We start from the raw sequence: 20,178 nt of genomic DNA, 5'->3' as shown, positions 1-20,178 counted from the left end.
ACAAGAATTGTTGCACTAAACCTGAAACTACCTGGAATTCCAGGAACTTCAAACTTCATAGCCTTGAAGGCAGAAATGACCAGTGTGACATGAGAACAATCATCTGTCCTGGAAATGATTCATCCTAGCACACTGAAAATCATCTTGCAGGAACAGGATTGGTCCCATTGAAGAAAAGTCAGAAGAGCTAGAAGGTTTGCATCTTTTTTTTTCTGAACACCATTCAGGACCTCGTGCTATTTTGTTTATTTGAAAGCATATGATACATAAAGCAAGCTGGCTTGCAAATTACTATGTAGCTCAGGCTAGCCTTTAACTCAGTGATCCTTCTGCCTCAGCCTTCCTAAGTGCTGAAATTAAAGGCAAAAGCAAAAACATATGCTTTTGGAACTGCTTAATTATGAAAATTTCTTGTGAATAACCTAGTTCTTTCTCTATTTAAGACTAAAGATTGTTATCTCTGAAGAGGAGCCTGCCCAACTCCAGACTCCCTTTCTCTTGCTTTTCTTGGTGCTCATCAGGAATCAATGAAGCTTCTTCCCTCAGCTGTAGTCTTTGGAATGGGTGGCTGAGACTAACCGTTTATGAACAACAAAAGCACAGCCTTTTGCTGTAAAACTCTGGTTACAATTTGGACAAAAAATATGAAAAAAAGTAAAAAAAAAGTATTATAAAACAACTAATAAGGAGGGCTGTAGAACTTATAATTTGGTAAATTTATTGAATGATTTTAGTGGTTATAATATTTTCCAATTGTTTTCTCAATGACTTAATATTTTTATTAAAGTTATAGATGTGATAATTAAGACACAAAGTCACATTGTAAACAATTCTCCTCATCTGCTACTTACTTTCCTGGATTCAACTAATTTGAAACTGCAAAAATTACATTATCCCAGGTAACTCAATGTAGCAAGGCTGATAGTTGTCCATCTGCAAAAAGCCTTGCAGACATTGGATTTCCCCATTCCTTCCAAAGCTATACAGCCTATAAACTACGTGTATGACACTTGCATTGTATTGTGTGTTAGAAGTAATTCATAGGTAATTGAAATAAATTTATGGGAGGACCAGCAAGATGACTCAGCAGGTAGAGATATTTTCTCCCAAGTTTATTCTGCATTCAATACCTGAAGATCCACATGGTAGAAGGTGAGAACAGACTGACATAACTTGTCCTTTGACCCCCAAATTCATGTCAAGATGGTGTAAATACATGTGTGTATGCATGTCTTCAGTCTCTCTCTTTCTCTCTCTCTCTTTCTTTCTCTTTCTCTCTCTCTCTCTCATACACACACACACGTGCGCACACACACACAATACAATGTAATAAAAATAAAACCTATGTGAAGATATTTATAGGCCATTTGCAGACCCTATGGCATTTAACATAAGGAAGCTAATCATTTGACATCTTATTATTATTATAGATTGTTTGTCAGGCTTTATAGTTAACCAAAGGAAAGCTGCATAAACATTTCATCCTTTTCATAGAAAATTACCAACAGCCTTAATTAAGTAGGTCAATGTGCATTCATTTCATAGTATTTGTGAGGATGCTTGAGTTTATAGCTTTCCATAATAATTGCTACTCACAGAAATTGAACTGGGTTTCTGTTTGTTTAATTGAGGTGTTACTGGACAATGTTCTTTCCAGTCCACGTTTGGAAATAGATAAAAATTATAAATGAGCCATGATCTTTCAAAAAAAAATGTAAAATCTGAAGAAGGGCCTAAATCCTGTATGCACATGACATGAGTACTGTATGGGAAACTGCAGAAACTCAACAAAGAGATCTGTAGAGTGTCATGTTAAAATGCAGGAGAGTCCTTGGTAAATCACCAAGAAAAAGGTGCCTTAAACTGATGTTGAACGTATCACAAATATGTCTGCCACGTGACAAACATCTTCTTCAACCTGCATAAATATTGGTTCTGCCCAACGCAGTTAAGATGATCCTCCTAATCTCTAGCATGAACTTCCTGAACAGGTCAAGAAGACAAAATAATAGCAGTTCTCAGGTACTGCTTGCATTGATTCTGCAGGTTGAATGACTTGTAAAAAGCATTGAATGACCCCCCCCCCCCAAGAGGCATGAGAATTAAGGTAATCCTCTGTCAGGAAGTGGGAGGTGAGAACTAGCTGCAAGCTTTTGGGATTTGGGAAAAGACACTCCTCTGGGAGAAAATAGCCTGGGCCTGAGGACACAACCTGACATGTTTAACCTCAACAGGCTTTCAGGCTCACATTTCTTCCTCTGCCATCAATCTTATGCAGAGAACACTCTACTCAACTATATCAAAAAAAACCACGCTAGGAGGACTCAGCAAGTGAAATGACAATGACAAGAGAAGTCAGTGGAGGAAGGAGAGGCGAAAGCGACACCACCATGAACACAGATTTCTTCTACTCATTTTATTATTGAAGACTGGTCACATATATGTAGCCTCCTTATCAGGGGCTTTTAATTGAGAACATTTTACATCTTTCTTACAAACAGCCAAATAAAGCTATCTATCCGTGTATGGTACAATGGGATTGTTCCAAAAGCTTACATACCTGAAGAATAACATTAGTGACCTGGACAGACCTCAGCTAAGAAAGCTGAAGCAGTAGCAGACTGTATAGGCACAGGATGTTCTTAGAAATCCCCATTTTGGTAGCTAAAGGCAGTTAGTGGCACCAATACTGGTCTTCCCTCGCCTGTCACAGTGATTCAGCAACCTCATCTGATTCCTCTGGTGCAAATGCACCAAACCCCTAGAGGGACTTAAGTTCTTACTAGAGTTGTGAATATTTCCAGAAGGAGACTGCGGGTGAATTGACAGGTGCTTAATCTCCCACAGGCTTATACAGTAATCTAACCCCTGAGAGTGCTGATCCTGACCTCCAGATGGCATAAGGAGGCCCAGACCTACAGGCACAGAGCCCACTGGGTGTGTTTATAGGTGAGAACAAAAAACAGGTGACTGCTAAACATGCAGACACTCTTGAAAATTCATTCACAAGTTTGATGTGATGTCTTCAAAATTATCATCATTTCCTTCCAGTGGTACCATCAAATAACCAGTATTCTGCTTCAGTACCTAAGTGGAAATCACGCGAGCTACATTTAATATCAGGGAGGCAAAACTTAAGGCTATATCCATATGAGAATGTCCTATATCAAGCAAAACAGTCAAATACAATTATGTCTGTACTGTAATTGCAGCAGTGTCAGATTTTTCTTACCTTAAAGCAAAACAATGTGGTATGAATGTTTGATAGCTATGGTTCATATAGATTTTCCTAATATTTGATATATTCATTGATATATGTAATCAACTTCTAATGCATGCTTTATTTTAAAAGTATTGATTTAAGCACTTGATATTTTGTGTTTAGTTATTATCAATTTTTAAGAGTTCTGTCTCAAAGGGACTAGGCAAAGTATCAGAGTGAAAGTCTATTGAAAGCATGCTATCTTGCAACAGTTTCGAAAGCAACAGGCTCAGGTTTCATCACTGCAAAGACAAAAGATCAATTCTTCAGTCTGTTCCATTTTGTTTGTGTGCCTTGGTATGTAGTTCTTCTCTTTACTGCAAAGTGTTCTTCATGGAACTGGGTAGGACCACTCCCTTCATTACATTGTGGCAATATTTATTGATAATAATGACTTCGTTGATCACGGGGTTAAGAGGGCATCAATTCTGAATACACTGTATCGCCTGTGAGCATTTTACGAAAGATGTTGGTTATCACTGGGGTTGGTGGGAGGAAAAGAGGGAGGAAAAGGCAAACAACTAATGAATCTAGTTGTGGCATTAAAGTGAAGTGGCTTCAACAACAGTGATTAACTCATCAAGAAGGCACTATTGGGTGACACAATTAAAGAGTAATGCTGTCTATGTTTTCTCATTTTTCATGTGCCAAATACCACATGTGTTTGCTTGTTTTATTCAGAGAGTTTCTTTTGCTTTTCAGATTCTAGCACCCAGTAAGGTGAATGCACTAACAGTTAGTTTAGAGGTAGACCCAAGCTAAATACTGAGCACATCAGATTCCTTACTCTCTACCACAGGTTCTACTCTATAACGTGACTTTTTCTTATGTCTTATTTTATTTTAAATACTTACATTTGTTTCAGGATCAGCACATGGAATTAAAGGCCAGAGGGTGATTTGTGAATGTAAGTCATGACTTGTACCTTTAAAATCTCCCTTGTCTGTGTATATTGTTGAACAGTGCTGCTGATGTGCATAGTTTCATTGTGGGTATTACGGGTGCTACCTACTTGGATTTAAATCTTATTATATTGAAATAATCATATATTCATTCATTCATTCATTCATTCATTCAAGACAGGTTCTCTTTGTGTAGCCCTGGCTGTCCTGGAAGTAGCTCTGTAGACCAAGCTGACCTTGAACTCACAGAAATCTGCTTGCCTCTGCCTCCTGAATGCTGCGATTAAAGGCATGTGTTACTACTGCCCAGCTAGCATTCATTTTTAACAATATTGCAAGTTTACATATATTATATGGCTATTAAAATATAGCCATTTGTGTATTATTATATTATATATTGTTGATATACTTAGTTCTACATTTGTTTCTTTCTGAAAAAATTATGAGTTAAAAAATATTCAATTCTAGTTCTCAGAAGATACATCAGTTCTCAATGCAATGGTAACAAACCATTCTCAATGCAATGTTCTCAATGCAATGGTAACAAACAAATCTTCTCTGCTAGGAACAACATGTAACAGTTATTTTTCAGGAGCGCTTTTGGGCTGGCCTCTTTTGGCATCATTTATCAAGAGACAAAATGACTTAAGGTCCAATTATTTTTCTGGTACTTTTAAACTTAAGTATTAAAAGGGCATTTTCCCAAAAGATACATTTGGGAAAAGATGTTGTTAAATTATTTCCTAACTTTTGGTGAGTGCAAGAAAATGGATAATCCCTCTAACATGCTCCATGAAAGCCTGCAGAAGAAACTTCCACCTTGCTACAGATCTCCTCAGAAGGCTTACTGGTAAACCTCAACAATGAAAGATAGAGGCCCTACATAATAAGAATGATGAGCAGATGATTATCTTAAAAGAAATTCACAAATCAAATGTATTAGAAATTACTATTTTATGAGAAATATACTTATTCTTACATTTTAATTTTTCTGTTTTTACCAGTTTCAAACTTTATATGTTGAGAGTATTTCTCAATGAAGTTACAGCTCAGCCTCAGGTCTTTTGATATTCCTCCTGCACCACATAGCTCAGTACACAGTGATCACACACAGCCTTCAGTGTTGTATCAGCATGCTGCTGTACTGTGTCTTTTGATGAATCTATTTGAGATTGCTATCTCTGTAGGTCAAACAGGACCATTATATTAACAATTCCTTAAGTGTTTTTCCATTGAGTGGTTTCTGTTCAGTACCATAGTCTGTTTTTGTAATTGGGTTGTTTGTTTTCTTAATTTCTAGATTTTTTTTGAGTTAGTTGCACATGCTTGAATTAAACCTCTCTCAAGAGTATAGTGAACAAAAATTCTTTCCTACCTTGCCCTTTCCCTTCATTCTGCTGTGTATGTTGCTATAAAGGCCCTTTTAGTGTCAAAAGATTCTCTCCACTGGTCAATTGTTGTTTTATTCTGTGAGGTACCTAGATTCTGTTTATAAAATCAATACCTGTGCCTACAACTTAGTGGATTCTTTTAATTTTAAGAAAATAAGGTTTCTAAAACATGTCATGGGAAAAATTTCCTATTTATGTAGCCTAAATTATGCAGACTCTAATAGTAGAATATATTTATGTTTGCATGGATAGATGGATGCATATAGATTTCAAAAATACATTTATTTTATTCTCTCTGTATTTGTGTGTATCTCTCTCTCTCTCTCTCTCTCTCTCTCTCTCTCTCTCTCTCTCTCTCTCTCTCTCTGTGTGTGTGTGTGTGTGTGTATGTATCTGTGTTTGTATATGTCTTGTGTGTAAGAATGTATATGAAGTCCAGAAGGAGGCATTAGCTGTCCTCAAGCCAGTGTGGTAGTGGGTTGTGTGCCTTCTTTTATGGTTCCTTGGGAAGTGCAGAAAGTGTTTTTTTCACCACTGAAACACAACAGATTCAAGATTGTACGTGTAATAGGAATAGAAATAAAGGCAAGACAATATAAAATTTATAAATTATGTCAGTCAATTTTCAAGACCACATTAAAGCTTAAATGATACTCTTTTAGGTGGCTTTAATTGACAAAATTCAAGATCTTCAGTGTAAAAATAGCCTTAAAAATACTATCGCCACATTTTTCTTCAGGAAAAGATATTTTTGATAATGAAGTACTAACTAAACGTAAGTAAATTGAACAGGGATTGTTTGATGCAGGGTTGACCTTTCTGACAGCCAGCACTGGGCAGAGGAGGTGTTACTCTTTGGACTAACACAGTCATATGAGGAAGCCTTCTTCTAGAAATAGTGTTTTCAACCAGCTGAGAACACGCATATTGTTTCTGTCTAAATCTCCTTCTCCCCAGAGCACACACCTCTAATTTCTCCCATCATTTCCCAGGTGATAGAGATTCATCATCCCCTGCTCTCATCCCTCCGCTTTGCAGGTGACTAATGCCTCTGTGGCAGATGGAGCCTGACAAGAGCAGACCCACCACTGGGCACCCAGCAGCCTTCATTCTGGACAGAATTCCTATTCATACTTTTGCAGCCAAGTTTTCTGAAGACTGAAACATAGCAGACAAATACTCTGTTCTCATTATTAGACTTTGACTTTTCAGCTGGTTTTAGCTTGTTTTATGACCTCCTTTCAATTTGTTTTCCTCACAGGAAAGCAGCATTTTTTTTTGAGCCACTTACTCATACTTTAACACCACAGCAGGAAGCATAAATGTGCCAATTTAGTTACTAGTCTCTTCAAAATGAAAATAACAATAATTGAATTTGGACAGTAGAATCATTTCTTTAAAATACTTAGTTCTATCTGCTTTTTATATGATAAGAAAATGACTTAACTTGTACTCTCATGAAGTATATTTTTAAAATGATTACCCGAATATGTTTCCCATTATTGGTAAAAGCCCCAGTGTTTAACAACTTATCATTTATAGTCCTGATTTGAGCCTACCATTCACTAGTCCTTGGTCTGCCAGCTGTCTCAGGATATAATTAGAAAAGTGGTTTAAGGAAAACTACAAGTCAAACTACATTCTGCAGGTAGTATTTTCTATAACACTTCCAATTAATTTTAGCAGGTAACAATTCTTGTGTCAAATGTAAGTCTATCTTTGTAATCCATTTTCTGATACTAATAAACATTTTAAAACATTAGACACATCAGCATGGCAGACAGCAGAAACCATCACTCTTTATGTATAGGTATTTTAGATGCTTACTTTATAGAGCAGAGCAAAATACTCTCCTATCAAACTCAAAATCACACACTGGTTTTGCCACTGTAATAAGTAAGTCTTAATTTGGACAACTGTAATGATTTTCAGATTCATTCTCTCTCTCTCTCTCTCTCTCTCTCTCTCTCTCTCTCTCTCTCTCTCTCTCTCTCTCTCTCTCTCTCTCTCTCTCTCCTTCTTGCTAGGTTTGGAATAGTTGAATTTGGCCTGAAATGCCTCATGGCTGTTATGCTTCTATCTCCCCGGTGTTAGGACAACAGGAACATGTCACCAGTCCTGGCTGCACTCACGGTTTCTCACTTAAATATTTAAACTTGCAAGTAAACACTGAGCTGAAAGCATGCTCTATAACTTTGCAGTCACTCTGGTTTTCCCTACCTAATAATTCAACAGAAACTCATTTTTGACCTTCAAAACAACCCAGTTTTTGTAAAGCTTAATTGAAGGCTTTGGTTTCGACTTTTCTTATCCATTGTTTACAGCTAAAGTGCTTTTACTTTCCCAAAGTACAAGGCACACTATGTTTATAGATCACGAAACCCTCTGCACTCCACAGTGAGCCACCAACGTAGATGTCCTGATTTGTTCTCCTCCTTTCTGTGGAACCAGAGAAAATGAAAGCTTTATACGGGCCATTCAGTTTGAATGAGCAGACTTGGCAGTCAGATTCGTGTTTTCTGGTGGCAAATGCTCAACCACTCTGCATTTGCCAACTATGTCTCGTTCTGATGAGAAAAAAGAATCAAGCTACAAAAGCTTAGGTCAGAAATACCAAGTGAGACTATTAATGTTAAGTATTTGTATTCACATATGTTTTATTTAAGCACAGATTTTAAGTATTTTATTAATAGGAAATTTTATTCATTTTATTTTCTAACACATTTATATCTGTTCTAAATCAATATGCTTATAATTATTTGTCCATTTAAGTTAAAATGCTGGCAGTTCTTCAATTCATTTTGTATATTCAATGGAATATAAATTCTTCCACTAAGAAGTCTTTCTTTTCATTATTATACATGATTAACATTTTATTTTATCCACTGTTGGGCTTTAATTTAGAAAAGGTATAATCTACATATACTATTGAAGGCTGTAGTCAAATCCTTTCAAAGGTCTCAAGTGTTTTAATACCCCTAATAATAGAACTTTGGTGGATTCTTTACTATTTAACAGGAAAGCCAAACTACAGATGACTTCCAGTAAAAGCAGAAGCAAGTTGAACAACTTAGGTAAAATACAGAATGTTCAGACCAAAGACATTTTTGATACATTTATATTTTGTAGTCTTGAACGTGTTCACAGTAGAAGTAGATGATTGATACTCATTTTAATTCAATAATAGACATTATAACCATGATCATTAGTACGGAATAATTATTGTTTTGGATAGAAGTCTCTCTACTTTTTCTCTTCACTCCTCCTATTTGGTCTTACTGTCTACTGACAATAGTCTTTTTTTTTTTTTTTTTTGATATTTGATATTGAACCAGTATTTATTTAGTTAACTTATTTTAACTTACTTAACTTATTTTCTAATTTATTAACTTTACATCCTGCTCACTGCCCCCCTCCTGATCACCACCTCCCACAATCAATGGGTATCCTCTACCCTAGCACATTAATTCTGCTAGGCTAGGCACATCTTCTCCACTAAGGCCAGACAAGGCAACCCATTTAGAAGAACATATTCTTCATAGAGGCTATATATATATATATATATATATATATATATATATATATAATATGGGGTGGGGACAATAGTATTAATATCAAAATATAGTCTGTAATGTAAATTCTGAGTTTTCACCTCAGCAGACCTAGAAGCAGTCATGGCTGTTTTCTTTCTCCTTCTCCAGTACTATAGTTAGAAGTCCTCTCTACCATCATTCTTCGTTATTATTCCTTCAGGTTCTGTGGCTGCTTTTTCTTTGGCCCACCTAACACATCACTTTTTCTCTGTAATGTGCATGGCACATTAATTCTTTCATATTATATCTTCATTCAAATTGTTTACTTGGCTTTTAGGTTGCACCAATGAAGACTTCAAAAATATTATCTCAAGGCAACTCAGGTTTTTTGCAACTTCAGCTCCTGTGTCCCATGGCTCAATGTGCCCTATGGCATCAAATGACTTCATAGCATCATCACTCTGCCATCTTCACCATGTGACAACTTCGTCTTAAAGTGAGTACCTTTAATCCCATCGCTCACCTGGTCCTATTGCCATCTCCCTAATCTTAATAGGGAGCAATTATCTTTGTAGTTGCAAAGGCAATGCCTAAATTGAACTATCTTGGCCATAAATTCTTTTTATTTATTATAAACATTATATAATTCACCAGCAAACTCTAAAAATTCAATTAAACAGTGACACTTATCCAAAAATTTTCTTTTGTATTATTTTTCTCCCACTATTGCTCACTTTCTAGTTAGCTAATTTGAATGGAAAATATTTCATTGAACTCTCCTCACCCTTGAGTAGATAGATGCAATAACTTAAGGAGAATTGATTTGATTCACTTGTGCACATTATAATTTTTCCATAAACTTTTAATAAAGTGAACGATAAAGTCCGTCTAAGAGTGCCAGTTACTTCTAGTAATCCAATATTAGGATTAGAATGAAGAAGTCACATACAAGTATGGGATTCAGAAATCTATCCTAAATCTTATTGTGTATTTACAGAAAAGAACCTGTCAATTGATTATATCTTTGCAGTAGATGTCATTCCTGCATCCACTGCAATTCCTCTCTTGCTCCCCTACAGCCACACTGGGCAGCTGGTGAGCTTACTGGCATTTTTAGAGCACAGTAGTTCATAGGCTATTGCACTGTCTTGCTTCCTTTCTGCTTCTGTGTTTTCATGAGCATCACAGAAATCTACTTAGGCCCGTGTTGAACAGTGCTAAAGTCGGTCTTCTTATACAGACACAGGATGGAAACAATCTTAAACATCTTGACTCTATGACTGTTGTGATGTATAGTAACAAAGGGGCTTCTCTGACTTGTAAGCAAATGCTGATTTCAGCTGTGGTAAAGAGAACAGGACTTTTTAAAAAACCAATTTGTTTTAGAAATGGTTGGTGAAATAACTCTGGTGGAACCGAGTAAGACTTTCAGAGAAAATATTTCTTGCAAGGGAACTGGATAAATATTATTATAATCACCTGACATTCTGATATTTTAGTGAAAGATCCTATAGTCACATTGTCTACATAAGTGAACAATGCAGAAGCAATGTGAATCAGAACTAAATCTAATATTTCTTAAAAACAAACTGATTCTACTTATCCAAGCTTCATACTCAAGATGACTTGGGTAACTTTAAGTAGGACAGAATAGAGTATGAGTGATTGCCCAACTGACACTCAGAAATGCAGCTGAGTCTCTAAGTGGTATGTACCACACACATGTGATCTCAAAGGTTGGAATGCTGAGGCAGAAGGGTCAGCATTTTCTTGACTACAGAGTGAGTGTAAGGCTAGCCTGGACATGAAAAAGAAGAAAAAAGAAATAAATTTAGAGTTCACGTAATTTATGGTTCACTGTGTTGGATGTATTGGCTCATTTGAGAAATTTAGTGTCTATTGTTCCAATCCTTAAATTTAGTATAAGCCAATTTTACAAAATAAACTAAATAAATCAATTTTTATTATTGCTATTAAAGTTCAAAATGACATAATACTGCCAAAATATCTTAGGTTATTCTTATTTAATATAAATGTGTATGCAACATATATGAGCCTTGTATATAATATTAGATTTTGTATGAACTATCTGTGGGAAGGAAAGCAGAGAAAATGCTAATTCTATTAAAATATTTTGCATTATTTATTTCAAATGTTCTCATTTTAAGTTGAAGATAAATAAATGAAATATTAATAAGCTACTGGACACATTTTTATACTGAAATTTGTCAATTTATGTTGTATATTGTTTTCATAACACATATCAATTCAAGAATTTTGTCTACACATGTATCTACCTATATGGGACAATACAAACTTAGATAATATTACATTGTTAAGGACATGACTTAGGCCAATTTATTTTGTCAGCAATTTTCCAGCTTTTTGCTACTTTATGAAATATTTCTCAGTTGCTTTGCATGTAGAATTGTTCAATATATTCACTGTCTTCTAGCTGCCAGCACGAGGCTGGTGACTCTTAATTCTCAATTCAGAATAGACGGGTGTCTATTTGTAGGAGCCCCGCTATATTTTTGTAATCTATTATTAAATCGTGAGGCATTGAGGAGCTAGACAATAACATCTGTTACAGCCCAGTTTTGAGAATTTATGTGGTCGTGGGTGAGAATCTTCAAAGTTCTAAGAACAAAGAGTATTCCTCTCACTACAAAAGCACTAGTGTAGGTTAGTCCTTTGCCTTTGTTTATTGCAAGGACCTGATCTCATCCTTGACAGAAAACATTTTCTGACAGAAGGGTAAAGTTTGGGAAAGAGATATAGGTCAGCAGTTAAGAGCTCTGCCTCATCTTTCATAGGACTTAAGTTTAATCATCAACAGCCATACAGTAGCTTACATCCATTGTAAATCCCATTTCAGATGATTAGATCCTCTCCTCTGTCCTCTGCAGGCCCCAGGAACATACATGCTGTACAAGCATACATGCTAGCAAAACACACATGCACATAAAATATAATTGTTCACCTGTGCAAATCTACGTGTATGTATATGAAATAGTGGGGGGACTAAGGAGAGAAAATGAAATGGAGACATTTGATCAGTTGATGAGGACAATGTTTTTGCCCCTAGAATTGAGACTATAACATTAAAAAAAAAAATTCTTAAAAAAGAGAAAAATGATTCTAATGAGGTGAGTAATGTGAAAATCCATTATTAACTGTGCTGGAAAGTATTAGAGAGCATTCAGTCACCTGGAAGACCTGTCTCCAGGAAATTTTTTTCTACTCTTTCTTGTTTTCTCTTGCATGCATCACTGGAGTCTTTGAATGGTACAATTAACTGTCGTGACATACAGACACAGATGACTTTCCATTTATTTCTGTCAGGGAAAATGCACTAGTTCCTGTTTCACATGTTAGCTTAGTTTTACATATCTTTAAAATAAAATACTATTTTTTCATATGCATGAATATTCTACTTCCATATACATATGTGCATTATGTGTGCTTGGTGCTGACAGAGGTTAAAGTTGGCATCAGATACCATGGAATTGCAGATACATGCAGTTGTGAGCCTCCCTGTGGGTTCTGGGAACAGGATATAGGCCCTTTGAAACAGCAAAAATGTGCTTTTAACTGTGGAGCCACCCTTCCAGCCCCAATATTACATATCCTAAATAGCAAAACAAGTTATATGCAGAATTTGCTTATGAAATGCTTAGTTGCTTTAACTTTTCAACTACTTAAAAGGTATAGTGATAGAGGGAAGAATTGATTCCAAAAGAGAAGTTGTATGGAAGGTACCAGCATCATGCTAAGCCTTTCAGGGCTCTGCCCACGGGTGAGAGGACACTGACCACTGTTACAAGGAACCTCAAATTCCCAGCTTCTCTGTATCCTTGTAAAGTCACTATTCATCTCCTTGGCAGCTGTCACCCACATCAAATGTGAACAAAAGCCTCTTGTGGAAGAACCATAGTTTTATTCCCAATTGTTACATACCACAAATAAACTGGCTCAGAAGAATATGCATCAAAACTGAAATGATCAACTTGCTTAAACTAGTATTAATATAGAACCATGGAACTCTGTCTTATGGCAGTCAGTCATGAGGACAGAACAGGGTTGGCTCAGAACAGTGTTACCATGCATCATTTAAAAATGTGTCAGGGTTTGAGGACAACTCACTAAATCTTCCAAATATGAACTGGTCACTAAAAGCTAGCAAGCAGTACCGGCCCCTAAATTCTAGCAAACAAAGTGTAATGTTTTAATGAGAGAGAGAGAGAGAGAGAGAGAGAGAGAGAGAGAGAGAGAGAGAGAGGTGAAGGAAGGAAGAAGCTGTTGTCTTAGGGGAATAATATTAATAAGCAAGTTTCCACTTTTTCTTTAAATTTTTTTTATTTTTGATAAGTGTATTTGTGAGTATATGTGGGTGTGGTGAGTATATGTGGGTGTAGTGAGTATGTCTATTTATATGTATGTGTGTCTCTATGTGTATGTGCATGTGCATGTGTGTGTGTGTGTGCATGTGTGTGTGTATGTGCGTGTGTATGTGCGTGTGTGTGTGTGTGTGTTTGTGTGTGCACATGAGTTTGTACCTGCATACAGGGGTCTATGTAGGCCCAAAGAAGTCTGATGCCCTGGAGTTGGATTTGCAGGTACATGGAAAACAGCTGACACTGATGCTAAAACAAGCTTGCTCAACCACTGAGAAAATTTTCCAGCCCCATTTTCCATCTTTGAGCCTCAGGTTTCACCCTCTTATAGTGTGCTAAGGTAGAACACTACCAGTAAGACATCATCTGCAATGGCACCTTTTTCTACCAACAGTCTACCTGGTGTCTCCACATACATTAAGTTTAACTCTGCTTTTTGTTTCTTCTGACAGTATTTCAAAGAGATCGGATGCCTACACAATTATAACTGTCAGTTTCCTTAGAGATATATTTGTTTTTTTCTTTTTTTATTGTATATTTTATTTATTTACATTTCAGATGCCAGTTTTCCAATTTGCATTTGAAATATATGTTCTCTAATCACTGTCATTCAAAAAATGTGAAAAGGAGGGTCTGGTGAGATGGCTCAGTGGTTAAAACAAAGGCTGCTCACTCAGAAGACATGGTCTGATTTTCAGCACTCAAACAGCAGCATATAACCACCTGTTAACTCTAGTCCCTAGTAATATGACGCCCTCTTCTGGCTCCCAGGGGCACTGCACTCAAATGCTGCACAGATATACCTGTAGAAAAAGTTAATATAGTCTTTCATTTCATTTTTGCTAATATATTTTGTCCTGTAAAACTGCAGGCTATGGTTGCCTTCCTTAAAAATATTTTTCTATGGGTTGAGTTGATATAAATATTACCCTCAAATTTAAAATTCTGATTTTCATATTAAGATTTTTAAAGTCTAAATCAAGCCATTTTTCATTATTCACTTTTTGAACAGCCCATCGAACAATTTAATTTTATCTAGCTTTCCACTTAGGATTTCACTTACACATATGGGACAGTGTTTTCCTCCTCATTCTTCTGTCTTCTATCATTTTGTTTTTCTATTACATTTTATAACATGGAAATATTTTTGTGGTTCCCACTGTCGTGCAAAGGCCTACCTACTCTCCTCCCTACTCAACATATTTGACAGCTTCATCTATTTATTTATGTATTTATATTTTATGCATAGGCATGTGTGTGTGTACCTGAGTATGCATGTGCCCCAAGTACTCAGAAAGTACTCAGTTTGTGCTTAGAGTGCCCAGTTGAGAGCATAAGATCCCTTGGAACTAGAGTCACAGTTTCAAGCTGCCTGACAAGACAGGGAACTTGGGTCCTCTGTAAGAGCAGCAAGTGCTCTGTCCCACTGAGTCATGGCCCCAGCCCCTTAACCCATTGAAAAGAACTGTGCTATGTTAATCTAACAAAGTCATAGCAAAGCAAAATGAGATAAAGGAACTGAGACCTGTTTGAACCAGAGAACGCTGTATAATGCTGCTTTGCTTTAGGCATTTCAGTAGTCTCTACATATATACAATGTGTGTAGGGTAAGGGTGCTATGTTTTAGTCAACTTTCTTTGACAAGAAAGAACAAGAAAAAAATTTAAAAAGAAGTGGTTTACAGCTACTAAAATTGCTGAAGGCACAGACATGAGGAAAGAACACAATTAGGTTTACTGTCAGAGCTAGAATCTTAGGTAGCTCTGGCAAAGAGCATACATGGTAACTTTGCAGAGAGCACACACAGTTTCTTGCACTGAACATTACACCTGGGATAGCAACAATGGCCACTGCAGTCAGAAAGACTTCTGTTGCAGGTCCCTCTCAAGCATGGCTCCTGCTTGCTGTGGTCTAACCCTAAGTTCTATTAGCAGGTATTGAAGGAATGACTAATGCCAAGAAAGGGAGACATTGAGTTTTCCTCTCTTCTTTCTTTCTTTGTTTCTTTTCCTTCCCATTCTCCCTTCTGTTCTCTTTCCCTCTCATCTTTTCTCCCCCTCCTTATTCTCTCCTATATCTTTCTCTTCCTCTTCTTCTGCTTTTCTTTTCTTCCCTTCCTTAATATTTTATCATAATCTCAGCAAAGTTTTGTTCTTTTTTGGTGAGTTAAAAAAAACCCATCGTACTTATTTTATCACAGCACAGGCGTCAGTTAAACAATTTCTACATACCAAACCCAAAATGTACACATCATATGTATGTGTCACTGTGTATATGCAGACATACTCTATTTCATCTTCTCACACCTCTTCTAAAGGTAATGTGTGATCTACTTATGCAAGTGTAGAAACTCTGAGGCTCAAAACACAATAGCTGCAGTTTCTAGAGATGGCGAAATTTTAATATAGATACAGCCAAAGATAGTTTTTATTCCTAAGATGCAATATTTTTGTCATTTACACTTCAAAACATATAGAAAATGTTTTTTTTAAGAAATAGACTACTCTTATTAAGCATTTTCTCTTATCTAGAATTCACCCTCAGTCCTAAAACAGAGAGATTAACACCATTGTAGACTCATCTACTAACAAAAGTAAAGCCCCAGACACGTTGTGAAATGGCCTGGAAATTTTCATGTCTCTGGCAAGTCTGGCTTCCTCCATTGGTCAGATGTACACAGGATTGGACAGAAATTGGAAGAAAATTTTGTTCCAGAACATTTATTTTGGATTTTGCCCTTCAAAAGCATTTTTCCTGATCATGAAAAGGTATAGAAAGTTTTACACAATTGAAATGTAAATATTTCTGATTTTAAATAAAGGTGAAGTGTGTATATGTGCATGTGCATGCATGAGTGCCTGTGTGTGTGTGTGTGTGTGTGTGTGTGTGTGCGCGCGCGCGCACGTGCATGCTTGCATGACGGGAACACAATTTAAAGTCATTTGTTTCCTTTCAACCATGTTGTTTCTAGAGACGTCACACAAGTCATACAACTTTGTGACAAGCACCTTAATAACCTTTTGCCATCTTGTTGGCCCTTGCCAGTATTCTGGTTCAATGGTTCCTGCACATTATTTTCATGCTATTTAAATAGAGCTCCTACTTACAGTGTGTATGTCACATCTTGTATGACAGGTTGGCATAGCCTTATACTAACTGTAGTGACCGTATGTAGACAGTTTGTGGCTGTGTTCCATCATACTTCTAAAGATTTTGTTGCATAAAGGGTAGGTACTCTGTCACTTCTTCACCTCCAATTTCCTTCTCCCTTTCCCTTTCTATAGGTAACCCCTACTTTCTTTCTCATCCTTAAGAATTCCAACTGAGACACAATTATTTCCCAAGTAGTTCAAAACCCAATTTTTACAAAACAAACTCGAACTATAGTTAAAAACAAATAACTACATTTCACAAAGTAAAACAATATGGGCCCATATAGCATAAGCCCCCCCCCCCCAATTAATTGTGAACTTAGTGTTGCATAACTTTTGTGTAAGGGACCACGCCTTTTCCCTCCTTTACAATCAGGAGTCACAATTCCCAGTTGCTCTTGAGGCATATCTCTGGAGATTAGAATGACTCCCTAAATTGCTGATATGTCCTGATATTCACTGTTTCCGTGCATGCTCCATCTAATTTAATATTATGTATTATGAGTTACACACCGTGCACATGTTCACGTATACACAGCACATACAATTAACAAATACATGTGAATGGTTTCTACCATAACTAATGGATCTAAATTCATTAGCCTGAAATTCAGGGTACATTGTGCTTTTTCATCCCCAGCCACTCTTACCTCCAGCTGCATGTAGAAACGTCCAGCTTACTTTCACTAGGTAATGCACAATCCTGCCAATTCTAAAAATCTATAACCCCAGAGCCCCAGGGGCCCCTCTCTAATGGAAGGAACTCTCCTTGTTGGGCCCGAGCCAATGGATGTTAGAGACATTTGTGTAAGTTACCAAGGGAAGTATTTTATTCTCAGCAGCTGAACTCAGGACCCCTTTTAATATGGGTTGAATCTTATAATGGCTTAGTTGGTCATGTCAATATGAACTATCAATGAGTCCCCTGAATGTTTTTAGCGGTTGCAGAGACAGATGACATTCACGTCTGTGAATGAAGAGGACTTTACTTAATGTGACACTGTCACCCAATCTCTTCAGACTCATCAATTCTAATTCACTTATGCCTCTTTGGAATGTTCAGTCCAACTCGTCTGTTTAGAGCATTTCAATTCTACTGATGTGCTTCTCAACTAGTGGCTCAGAAAAGTAGCAAGAGTGACATAAACAGAGTGAACTGTGCTCTTCCAAGATAGGACCCACAGCTTCCCTGTTCAGTGACTGGAGCTCCAGGACCTCAGTGTAATAAGTCAGAAGAAGTCTCTTTTCAAACCCTGCTTAGAGTTCTGTCGACTCCCACCAATTGAATACATTTCAGTTGGCACCTAAGACCATGTGCCAGGTAGCACTTGCTCATGACACTCCCAGCATCTTGTTGTTAATATGTCTGGCAGAAACCTAAACTCCATTTTCACCCATGTGTAAGCAAGCATTGGATTTTTTTCTCAACCCACAACAGCTGTGTGGTGTTCTCTCACGTTTTCTGAACTTTACAAATCATTTATTTCTCTCCTTGCAAAGACAAACTAAGAAGAGAAGATGCAATTCAATGTTCACGGATATTTCAGACATAGAAATATAATATGAGGCTTGATTTACTAAAGTGTTCCTAAGCTTAAATTAAGTAAAGTAGTACACAGAAAAATAATAGCATTCTGTCGGTTTATATTTATAGAAAAAATATATAGCTGAACTTATTTAATGTTACTTTGTATCTGTAACTTAATCTGAGATTATTCTTACAGCAGGCCAAATTATGATGACAAAATTTGTGTTAAAGTCTTTCTAATGGTACAACAGAATGATGTGCCAATTTATGGGAAAGCTGTGTCCCTCTCCCATGATTTGTAGTCTTGTGAAAACCATTCTGTCAACTTCTCTGTCAATCCTCTGAGTTTCCTATTTAATTACCTATTTTTTTCTTTTGTAAAGAATAAAAGTCACTGTTACTTTACTTGGCACACTTAATTGATGGATACATTATTTAGTTAGGGTTTACTATCAACAGATGACCTGTTATAATTTATGAGAATTCATGAAAGTTTGAAGAAATATAAATTTTTATAGAACCACTCTCCAGAATTTGCATGCCATTCTCAAAGTCTAAAGTTAAATTCCTGAAGGTGTTGACTACACTCTCCCATAGAACTGATCTCAGGCTTTGTCACCTCCCTGCTTCTACTATGCACTTGGAGAATTTGAATCTGTTAAATAGACTGGGGGGAAAAAACCTCTACTATATTGAATCAATTTAACAATTAGAGAAGGTAAACCTTTACATTAAATTGATATAATACCTATTTTATAAACAATAAGACAACAAGAATAATTCATTCTCTGTGTATTTCTAAAACTTTCATACCAATTATTTTATATATATATATATATATATATATATATATATATATATATAGGCACTGAGACAGTGCATGCCCAGTGGCTTTGATTTGAAATACTCTGTTGGTACCTACTTATTTATGGGTATTAGATCCGTGTTTATTCATGTATTTTAAATATTGTAGGATTCCATTTTAAGGATCATTACTAAGTCACACAATAAATAGTTTCACAATAAACAAGCATAATTAATATTTAATGACATGCATTGATGAGTGTCATGCCAATAAAACAATATTCTTGACAAACAGCATACATCGTCTTTGTGCAAGAGATGCCTAGCTGGCCCTGGTAGACAAGAATGCTGCTCTCTGGCTGTGACTTCCTGCTATCCTAACTTAATCACTGTTTTCAAACTGAACAAACCAACAAGTGCCAAATCCTCCTGTCAGCAAGTCAGACACTGACTGCTAAGACAGAAAGGCTCAGGATCACACCAATTTGGGCCTACCCTTTTCTACCTTTCATTCTCACAGCCAACCAAAAACCAAACTAAAATAACTGTGTGATATTTTGACTACAAACTTAGTGCTTACTTATACCAAAATGAAGGAAGTATATTTTTAGTTCAAACACAAAATACCCACTCAATTTGGGCGCATATCAGTGTTTAGCATATGAAGGCAGTGCCCCCCCCCCACATGAATGAGAAGCTTCAGAGATTATACACACACAGCTTTCTTGCTCTGGGTTGCAGTCAACATCTATTTTTCCAATGAAATTTGTTAAAGAGAAGATAACAGCTGTACCTGTTTTCTGAATCACGGTCAAAATCACACTCTTCAAAATGGCAGCAGTTTTTGTACAGTAATCCTTTTGTGGTCGTCATGCAGAAATGATGCTTGGCAGGACTCGAATGGCATTAAATAGCAATCTTCTAAAAATACCTGTGAAAAAAGTGTTGTGAATATGAATATAAATAATTCTCTGAAATGTTTCCATTTAATCTAAGCCCATATTTTTATTAAATATTACATGCCGTGGCTCTGTTTACTTATGCTTTGAATCTTACTATTGACTCATATACACAAGTGATGATACTGTTTTTATTGTGATGTACTTAACTAGCTGAATTTTCTTACATGATTACAATAGTGAAGAATCACTTACACATCCCTTCATATGCACATTTTCACAATTCCTCAGGTTTTAAGAGATACATTAT

At 36.4% G+C, this 20,178-nt stretch overlaps 1 protein-coding gene across 1 annotated transcript in view; it reads right to left on the bottom strand.

The window, feature by feature from the left end:
- The window catches only part of Cntn5 (contactin 5), a 1,035,258-nt gene that overhangs the window by 780,920 nt on the left and 234,160 nt on the right, over positions 1-20,178 (bottom strand). Inside the window, exon 2 of the mRNA XM_076926087.1 lies at positions 19,763-19,900. The gene's annotated coding sequence lies outside the window, so the exon portion shown is untranslated. The remainder of the gene's footprint in view (positions 1-19,762; positions 19,901-20,178) is intronic.

This window comes from Arvicanthis niloticus, chromosome 27 (assembly GCF_011762505.2).
Source record: "Arvicanthis niloticus isolate mArvNil1 chromosome 27, mArvNil1.pat.X, whole genome shotgun sequence".
Taxonomy (NCBI): Eukaryota; Metazoa; Chordata; class Mammalia; order Rodentia; family Muridae; genus Arvicanthis; species Arvicanthis niloticus.
This window is presented reverse-complemented; position numbering and strand designations above follow the sequence as displayed.